General features: G+C 41.3%; 1 non-coding gene across 1 annotated transcript; it reads right to left on the reverse strand.

Moving 5' to 3' along the window:
- Nucleotides 1-10,509: 10,509 nt before the first annotated feature.
- LOC115063429 lies at nt 10,510-10,616 on the reverse strand. The gene has a single exon (XR_003843308.1). It is a non-coding gene; the product is annotated as a U6 spliceosomal RNA (small nuclear RNA).
- Between the last annotated feature and the right edge of the window lie 304 nt (nt 10,617-10,920).

Below are 10,920 nucleotides of genomic sequence, written 5' to 3' on the forward strand. Positions count from 1 at the left end.
CACTGTGTCTTACTTAACTGACATTATGATTAAACTAGCCATAGTTTCCTGGGTCTGGTTCCTATATAACCAAGAAAAAAATCCTAAATGTTTCTTGCCTGCAAAAGACATTCTTATCTATTCTTATTATTCTTATCTATTAAAAAAATATATGGTAAGATATTATAAAAATACATTGAAAAGCCAAATTGCATAAAATCCATAAAGAGAAGCATTGCCTGTATAAGCAAAGATGTACATGCATAGGTACATATACAGTAATGGGTTGCTTGACATGAGGATATGTTCTAGACCCTTAACCATTAGATAGTGTAGTCTTTATGTAAACATCCCAGAGTAAAAACCAATTGCATAGTATAATCTACCACATACTTAGGTGATGGTATTTGTATGTGTTAAAGCTCCTTGTATCATAATGAACAATTAAGAAGACATTAAGAAAAGCACCAAAAATATAATCAAGACATAGTAAATGCAAGATATAAGAGCTGGTGTAGACAGAGCACAGAATACTGTTTTACATCATTTGTTTTTTCAAAAAGTAAAAAACCATACTCTAAAATAACGACTAAAATATAGATGATAAGTATATTAGCCAACAATATAATCCTTCATTATCATTTTGAGGAATTTTGGCTATATGTAATCATATGATCCATGCTTATATATGACTGGCACTCAGTAAATCTGAAAACTCATGAAAGATGCTTGATGCCATAATGTTATAATGCTATGATGTCACTAGGTGATAGGAATGTTTTAGCTCTGTCATAACCTTAAGTGACCAGCATAATGTATGTGATACATCATTAAAACATCACTACATGTTACATAACTGCTTTGTTCACTGGCTAAAGGCTACAGAACAAAGAGCTTATGCTACAGCAGGATCAAGCTCTGACATCCTTAGTCTTCCTTCTCGACCAAATGTAACAGAATGGATGGTGACAATAGGTGCCACTTTGCTGTGCTCTAGATATAGTCCTGCACTGATGTCAAGACAGAGCATAAGAAGCTAGCTAGAGCTCAACCCAACAAGAGAGGAGAGAGCTTGGGGAGGTCACCTTGGACTTGGCCATCTGGGTCAGCTGTCAGGATGGCTCCTCATCCTGGCCCAGAGAATTCAAAGCTGGCTGGTGTTATCAGATGCCAGATTTATAAGGTGGCCATCCATAGGCCGGGTCTCATCTCCTGACATGGTTTGTTTGCTTGGCCTATTCTGTTGCTTGTTGACCTGCTTCAGAGTTGAACTGGTATGACTGAAATGGAGACCTTGGTCTCCTTCTGTGTGCAGTCTTGACAGCCTCTCTCCAGCATTTCTGCCTGGCTTTTATGACAACTTAAAATTATCAGCCAATTCCTTGGAAAGAGTTGGCATTCTGACTCCTACCACAAAGTTCTTTTTCAATTCCAGCATTTCTTTCCGACCTTTTCTGTCTCTTTGTTTGTCTTCATTTCACTAAAGAAAGAGCAGGGTTTTCCATAGGGATTTTAATTGCCCCTGCATACATGATATAATCATGCACATGATTTAGGAAGTTAGCTTTCTCTGTGAAAGTGAAGAATTACTTTTTTGTGCTGTTCACAGCACGGTCCCTATAGCTGGGTAGGCTTGAAGACACTTGAACAGAACAAAATAACACTGGTCTAAATTGGGCAGTGTCTTGATTTTTGTACTACAGGCATAAATATCACCAGCAGACTGGAATTAGCTCAGAGAATATATTAAATTTTGGTGCAGAGGTATGGAGGGGCTTTTATTTAAAAAAAAAAAAAATTATGGCTGCTAAGAGAATGTGAAATGCCCCAAGGCGTGTTCATTTTCATTCTGTAATGAACAGGAAATCTTCTGGAGCAAAGGCAGAATTAATGATCGAAAAACAGCTGGAGATACTGAAAAGGAAATCAATTCTACTTACCTGACTCTGACAAACAGGCAGAAGGGCGGGGGGGGGGGCGGGACAGCACCTGGAGGGAAAGGGCATGTTGACCTTGACAGTCTGGGACCAGGTCTGTGCGGTCCATTCTCGTGCAGCAGCAGGAGAGCTTGAGGGGGGCATCCTCATGAATTAGGGGTAACTGAGGTGATGGCTACAGGGAACTCACGAAGCCTGAAGTGTGGACACTTCCTACGAAGATGTCCCACTGTAGCTTTGAAGGGCAGGTGACTGAAAGGTTGCCCTGCAGTTGCTATGAGAAAACTACCTGTTTGGAGAGTCCACATTTATTACAAACCAGGGTGTCAGCTTGAATCAATCACTTTAATGCAGCTTATTTTTAAAAAGTTATTTTTATTATTAAATTTATATAAGATATGATAATTCCTTTTTATTGTTTTAAAAAGATCTCCTATGATCTTATCCAGTTTTTGTTCAGTTTTGGTTGTGATCATTTTCTACAAACATGTATTTTAGCCCAAATACACTGCTTTGGAACAACCTTTAGCTTGTTTAGTAGTACACCTGATGATGAAGCTGTCCCACTGTTCTTAGAAACTCTTACAATTATAAGGGAAGAAGATAAAAGTCAAAATTGTATGTGTCTGTGCATGTGTGTCTGTGCATGTATGTCTGTGCATGTATGTGTGTGCATGAATGTGTGCATGTGTGTGCATGTGTGTATGAGTATGTGTGCACATGTGTATGTGCATGAGTATGTGCATGTATGTGTGTGTGCATGAATGTGTGCATGAGTGTGTGCATGTGTGTGCATGTATATATGTGTGTATATGCACATGTGTGTGTGCATGAGTGTGTGCATGTGTGTGCATGTATGTATGTGTGTGAGTGTCTGTGTCTATGTGTGTATGTGTGTGTGTGTATGTGTGTGTGTGTGTGTGTGTGTGTGTGTGTGTGTGTGTGTGTGCACGTGCCTAAGACTATCCTCACCTCCCATGCTGCTTTAAGTCTTTTGACTTACTCCTAACAGGCAAGAATGTCCACAGATGTTTTATTTTGTGGACTTCCTTTATGAGCATAAGTAACTATGGGAATCAAGGTCACCATGTTTCTTTCACAAGTGAGTTTGCTGGGGGCATCTGTGCTAATAGAAAAGTCATTTGACAAACTTTGGGGGGGGGGGTACGGGATGGGATGGAAAACAGTGTTTGTGTCCAATCCTGTTTGGGAATCAGCTCTTAACCACAAGGGCTGTTAACAATTTCTAGGTCCACAGTCTTCCTTTGTTTCAAGCTTGAGGTATTGTATAACAGTTTCCTCTGAGGTTGAATCATCCAGTTCTCCAGGAAAACTTCTTAAGCCGGAAGGTAAGCAATTCAAAGTAGCTTTAGGAAGTCCCTAAAACTGAATAGATTCTCTAGTCCCCTTCCTGCTAGAGTAAGCGATGAAAGCTGAAAGCCATTCTCAGAGGAAGTGAAGCCCCACTGCAGAAGATAACTCTCAGTCAAGCCAAGCTACAAAGAAGACACTGAGACCACACCATCTGTCTAGAGGAAACCAGCTGGCTTCCTGGAAGAGATTTAGATAAACTGAGTCACCTGGAAAGGATATTCTCCAACAAGTTGAGCTGCCTTCAGGCTGTGCAGTGTGCACTTTGCAGCATGGGTAATCTGTCACCCATGCTGGGTTAGCTTTTGGTGATGCAGCTGTCCTTGAGTCGTAAAAGTAGCCCCTCCCCCATATGTCTTGTAAGTAAGACTCATGGTTCCATGTCAGACTTTAGCTGTACCTGTACTTTGGTTTGGGTGAGAAGGTGTTTGTGTTTTGTCTCCCCAGGAAAAGTTTTGTCACATAACAGGTATCTAAGAAAAAAAGTGCATGAATTCCAGAATACTGAGAGGTTCCTAACTGGATTGGAGTGTCCATGTACAAATGGTTTCTTCAGAGACCTTGGGCAAGCCACCTGCAAGTAATTCTCTAAAGAGAAAAGAAAAGTGATTTTATCCACTACATTCTCAGTACAAGTCCATAGATGACTATCTTTGTGTTTGAAATATGTGAATTAGCACCTTCCCAATGAGCTCTTGCTAATTTATTAATGAAGAGAAACCCCAGACTCCCCCTTAAGTTTTCCCCTTCACATTTATCATGGTCTTCCACCTCGTCTACTTTCTGCTCACCACAAAGCACAAGCTTCAATAGGATAGGTATTGTGCCCATGTCTCATTGCTGAATCTCAATCGGAAATGTCCCCAACAGGCTTGATATTTAAATGCTCTGTCCTCAACCTTGGGCGCTAATTTGAAGGCTGTCAGAGCCTTAATGAAGTGGGGCCCAGTTATGAGAAGTAGGTCATTAGTGGTGGGCCTTTGACAGATAGAGCAACCCCTGCTTCCGGGCTACATCCTGTCCGCCATCATGTGAACAGCTGTGGTGCAAGCTTCCACCTGTAGCTGGGGCCACATCAGCTAACATACTTTCTCTGGAGTGCTCCATCCAAATCTCTCCAAAACTGTGAGTCAAAAGTAAACTGGGTCTCCTCCTTTCAACTGTGGGGATTTGGACCACAGTACCAGAACTGTAAGTAACACAGGCAGGTGTTAGATGCTCAATAAGTCGGTTTTGAGTGACTGACTGTAACATCTCTGTGGGGAAGGTTTTATTTTCTTCCTCTGCACATCCTGACATAGGAACCTAGGCTGGAACTTTAGCTCTGCCACTCAAAGCCTATGACCTTAGGCAATTGTCTTAGTTAAGGTTTCTACCCACTGTGATAAAACACCACGACCAGAAACAACTTGGGGAGGAAAGGGTTTATTTTCCTGATGCTTCTACAATACAGGCCATCACAGAGGGAAGCCAGGGTAGGAACGCAAACAAGGCATGAACCTGGAGGCAAGAGCTGATGCAGAGGTCATGGAAGGGTACTGCTTACTGACTTGTTCTTCCTGGCTTGCTCAGCCTCCATTCTCATAGAACATGCAGGAGCACCAGCTCAGGGGTGGCACCATGATAATGTGCTGAGCACTCCCAGATCAATCACTAGTTAAGAAATTGCCCTTTAGGCTTGCCCACAGGCAAATCTTGTGGAAGCATTTCTAAATTGAGAGTCCTTCTTCCCTAATGACTCTAGCTTGTGTTGAGCTGGCACAAAACTAGCTTGGACATCGAGAGAAGAGAGTACTGTTCATAACCTCAGATTCCTTACCCTTAAAAGGAAAGCAATTAGCAGTTTCTGCCACAGAAAGGTGTTATAATGAAAGTGAAAGGATATTCTAAGACATCCATTGGCATGGTTTTCAACATGCTATAGGCATACTAAAACTGTTGGCCACTATTATTGCTGTTGTAAGGCAAACTAACACAGAATATACTTCAGTGGCTGCAGCAGAGTCCTGCACTTAAATACTTCATTCCCCATCTGCTCTATTGCTCTGATACAGGTCTGGGTAGAAAGTGATTGGGGTAGTCACCACCTGCCTTTTGCATGTGTTTTGTGGAACCCTTTCTTTGGGATTAGGAGGGAGGAGACCTTAGATTTGAACTCAGGAAGTTTGTGCACGGTGCTTATGCACAACGGCTGACTGAGTGGTCATTAGGTTTTCTTTGTCACAGTATATGCAGCACAGAACACAAGCCTAATTCATAAGTGGGGGGGGGGGGGCGCCTCAAAAACCCTTGTCAGATATGCCAATAAAGACCAAGTATGTTAAAAATAAACTTTCAGAATACAATTCAAATTGACTTAGTTTTTAAAAATAAATGAGCCACCCAAACCTTTTTATTTGTTAATTAGCATCTTCTAAGGCTAATAAGAATGCGTGAAAATTTCTAATAATCAGTGTAGTTGATCTGCAGCAATAGGGGAAAAAACCCAGGTTTTGTTCTTCTGTGAAACACCTGCTGCTCTATGCCTGTCCCCAGCTCTGTAAGGTTTTCTTGGCTGTGCTATTGTTTGTTTGTTTGTTTGTTTGTGGTTGTGTGTTCTGTTTGTCTATTTGGGCTTAGTTGTTGTTTTGAGACAGTATCCCACAATGTAGCCCTGGCTGATCTGCAACTTGTTATGTAGACCAGGGTGTCCTCAAACTCAGAGATCCTTCTGCCTCTGCCTCCCCAGTGCTGGAATTAAAGGCATTGGCTCCACCCTGGGCTAGTCTCTTCTTGTTCTTAGTAGATACTAAGAGCTATAAACACACTAAAGCTCCAGTGGAGCTCAGGGGTAAAGATCTTTCCCAGCCTGGGGTTTAGGCCTCACCACTGCAGTCAGACAGAAAAGGAAAGACAAATACTAAGAATTAGCTTTTGGGGGGGGGGTGTTTTAAATATACAGGGTGCTTGCACCTTTTGAACCATTCCTATACCTTTCCTACGGGTGTGAATTTAAAGATTTTTCAGAGTATATTACTTTGGGACACAGCCTCTAATTCAAAGAAACTCTGACTGTTCATTCAGACTCCAGGGAAGGGAACCCTGGGGCTTCAGTTATGTTTTCCGAAACAAAGTCAGGAGGTAAACCACAGCAGCTAACCACAGACCTAAACACTGAGAAAGCTAGCGGAACCAACTCATATATAAACAGCAAGAGATTAATACCGAGCTTCGGAAACTGATTTGAATGAGTTCTGTGAGATTGCATCACCCAAAATGCAGGGATGGATGTTCCCAGAAATAAGTCAAAGAAAACTAACAAGACATTATCGTGCTTCTACTTTATTCTTCTCGTAGCCTGAACCAAAGCACACACGGCAAACACAAGCCAAGGCAGAAAGTGTCCGAAAGGACAAAGGGTGTCAGACATCACCGTCTCAGGAAAGACAGTCTCGGGATAGACAGACATCACCTGGAGCAGGAAGGGAAGTGCTTTCTGGAAATGGAGGTGCATGCTGGCTGACAGACAGGAACACAGGGAGAAGCAGGTAGACACCTGCAGGAAGAGGACACAGGCCCTGTAGCAAGTCACAGGGCAGGTAGGAGGTAGGAAGGGAACAGAATCCAGGGAAGCCACAAGCTTCAGGGCAGCTGGCAATCCCTGCATTAGCCCACTCTAACTAAACACAAGTGGCCCCACTGCCATTTGTTTAATTGTACCTTCCTCTGCAAATATAGAAACAGCTGTTTCCTTTGGACGCAATTACCTTTGTCCCAAAGCTTTTAGAATGTCCCACTGCGGACCTCACCGGACACCCAAATGTATTACATGACAGAAAGTCCAGATTTTAGACAAGGAATGTCATTTATCTAGGGTTTTGGTTCTACAGCCAGAGGACTTGGGGTGGTGGAAGGAAGCACTGGTTTTCAGAATGAGCACCAGTACTTTACCTCGGAACCCAACAGCTTGGCTTTGGCTTGTTATGGGTGAAGAGCTGGTGCTGAGTGTGAGCTCACTGGTTGGACAGGAACCAGACTCTCTTTAAAGAACTTAGTTTGAAAATAATTAGAACTTACAGTCAAAGGATAGGGATAAAGTCAGTAGATTGAAATGACAATTGTCTATCGATTGCCATTTCAACCATGAGACAGGATGAGGAAACTTAGGACACCCAGTTGAGAGAAAACAGTAAAAGAGAAAAGATCATGTTGATGAGTGAATGAGTGAGTGAGTGAGTGAGTGAGTGAATGAATGAATGAATGAATGAGAGACTTACCATGTGGCCACAGAGACATAACAATATTTTCCATGCCTATCAACGTTCCAGCTTAGTCTCCATGGAGGCTCAGTATCCTATATGCAAATAACAGCTGATATTAGTGAAAACATGCCCAAGGCATTGTGCATGTACTACTCAATTTCATCCTCAAACAATGCTACAAGGTGAGAATATTATCATTCCCGTTTCTCATTCCTGTTTTACAAATGGCAAAAATCAAGGCTTGAATGCTTAAATAATCACCTACCCAAGTCTCATAGCAAATTATAAGATTCAAACTCGGTTCTGCTTAAATCTGATGTTTATATTCTGAAATGCAACTACATGTTGCCTGGGTTATTTTTAAGTAAACTTCCTCTTTAGCTGAGCAATCTTGAGAGTATATTTCTTTTATTTTATAAATCATCGACCTGTGATGAAAAGAAATAAGAATTTTAAAATGCTGCCTGAGAAGAAAATCTTCACTAAATACGGAGGTCACGACATAGAGATGATGATGACTGAAAATTCCATTACATTTGGGGTATACTGATTAAAATTTTAATACATTTCCTCCTTATTTCCCCTTTCCTAGATTTTTATATTAAGCAGTTGATTAATGTAAAACATAATCATTGGTTGAAAAAAGTTTTCTATAGTTCTTTCCAATGTTCATAATTTGATATGTATTTTTTTTCTAAACTGACTAACAAAAAAAGATGAACACAAGTGTGAACTTTGAGTAATAAGGTAACTGAAGCTGGGGATGGTGGATGCTTATGACTACAACCATGTCAATCTCAGAGGACCTTTGAGTCACTGAATTCTTTGCAGGTGTGTCTTTAAAGCTGCCTAGATACATTAGTTGAGCCCAACATGAGAATGGTCACACCCTGCTCTGTGCTTTACTTGTGCACATATACTCAACTGAATATAAATAAAGGCCAAACATTCACTTAAAAGCAATATAAGGTTCCACTTTTTTGAATGAACTGTTTTTAAAATACTCTTTTCCATACAATATAGTTTCCACCCTTCTTCTTTGGCTATTTTGGGTTTGTATTTCAAAGAAGTAATAAAAAATATAGAGGATTTTTCGAGAGCATTAGATTTTGACTCATATTGGTGATTGGCTACCTAAGTGACCTGGAGCCAAGCTCTTACTTAGTGATATTAAACACCATGTTATTTACATCACAGGGTAAAGGAGGTAGTATTGGGACTGCAAGTGGGATAGCAGGTCATCACAGAGTATGTGGATGTTTGTGGAATTTATTAGATGATTATTATAAACCATTTCAAGATAAGGCTCCTTTAAGAACGGTCTGTGGGCTATGAGTGGTGTGGAAGGGTCAGGGCTCACTCAGTAAAACACTGACTTGAAAGTTTAAAGACCCGAGTTCAATCCCTAAGCCCCCCCCCCCCCAAATTCCAGGTGTAGCTAACAAGTATAATCTCTGGATTGCTAAGCACTGGAAAGCTGGAGGCAGGGGGAATGAATGCCTGTGACTAGCTATTCAGCCAATATGGCCTACTTTACTAGCTCCAGCCAATGAGAGACTTTGGGTCAAAGGAGGTGGAAGGTATCCTTGTAGATGACACCTGAATTGTCCTGTCATCTCCGCACACAGGCACATGCACACATGGATCTTCACACAGCGTCTCTGAGTTGTACAAGAGGAAGTGGGAGCATGACATCATGAGTTCGGGTGACATCAGAGCAGGTGCTATCTGCAAGCTCTCTCAGAAACTTCCACTTCAGGCTCCTCCCCAGGAAGTGGAATAGTCTCACTCAGGAAGGGCAGGCATAGCAAACAGAATGTCTCCTCATGGTAGCTGATGCCAACAGACATGATCAGGGAAGCAAGGAGTAGCAAGTTTTGGTGTAGGATCACGGGGACAAGGGGCTTCCTTGTCCTAGTCTCACTGTCTTTAATTTTGTTTACAACATCAGAGATAAGCATTGTATAACCTCTTTAGGATGCAGACATATTTCTGTGAAAAAGTTGTGAAAGTCTGACATTTAAACAAATGAGACTTTCAGTACAGAATACGTAGGGACAGGTTCAACAGTGCTTATCCAAAAGACTTGGAAGTATTTCAGAGGTAAGGTTCTTTTCAGATTTTGAAATATTTACAGGTATGTAATAAGATGTCTTAGGAAAAATAGGACCCAGTTCTAAATATGAAATTAATTTATTTCATGTAAACTTCATATACACAGCCCAAAGGTAATTTTATGCAATGTTTTAAAATAATAATATGCAAGAAACAAAGTTTTAAAATGTGGAATTTTCCACTTGTGGGGGCAGTCTTATATGATTTTTTAATAAACTCTATACATGAAAAAAAACATTCCGGGGCATTGCATTTTCTTCCTGCAGGGCAAGCAGCAAAGGCCAGTAAGTTTTGGATTTTCAATTATTGCCGAGACCTGATTTTCAGTTTAGGAATATTCCAGCTATTTTCAATCTTCTTCCTTCTGGAGGTAAGGAGGATATTTCTAGGGAAGGATACCTAGCACGAGACTGCTTGTGATCTCTCTAAAGGACTGATCTGTGTCTCGCTAAAGGAAACATCACAAAGTAAAGGTAAGATGCTTCAAACCAAACTGAGAAGTTTTCTAGAATAGGATGTCACATTCAAAAAGAGGTCTGAGATTATCCTTAAGCTAGCACCACCATGGGAGTGGTGGGGATGAAGATCAAATATGATCATGGGGAGAATGAAGGGCACCATGAGACACAGGGAGGGCTCCATAGTGTCCACAAGACATTTATGACAATCTGCACTGAAAAGATGCAGACCAAGAGTATATAAGGAAGTTCAAAGAGTCATAGGCATTGAATGCCGGAGGAGGTATTAAAATATGTCTTACTGAGAGATGGGGTGTAAAGCCATCATGTAAAGCCATGACAGAATTTACTGTCCAAGCAAGGCCAAGCAATCTGAGGAATACAGGGGTTTCCTGGAAGTGATTTTTAAAAAAATTGGAACATTTCATGAATTTGCGTGTCATCCTTGCGCAGAGGCCATGCTAATTTTCTCTATATCGTTCCAATTTTAGTTTATGTGCTTCCAAAGCGAGCACCTGGAAGTTATTTGGGGGGGGGGGGAGGGCATGGGTTGTTGCTCATGGACCTGGATATGGTCCCCAGCATCTAAACAAAAAATAGTATTATTCCTGTATGAGGTGAGGGGTTTGGGATATGGGGTTGATTATTAAAATCAAGTAATACATTGGCTTCATGTTGAGCCTGAGCGAACTGAGATGTGAGAGTCCCGGGCTCTTGTTCTAACACTACTGTTTACTGACTGTGAGATTCTGTATACTTTGCTTAACATCTCTGCTGAGTGCTTTAGCACACCCCGTTTTAGGGACAATACTTGGGTCT

This window comes from Mus pahari, chromosome 2 (assembly GCF_900095145.1).
Source record: "Mus pahari chromosome 2, PAHARI_EIJ_v1.1, whole genome shotgun sequence".
Taxonomy (NCBI): Eukaryota; Metazoa; Chordata; class Mammalia; order Rodentia; family Muridae; genus Mus; species Mus pahari.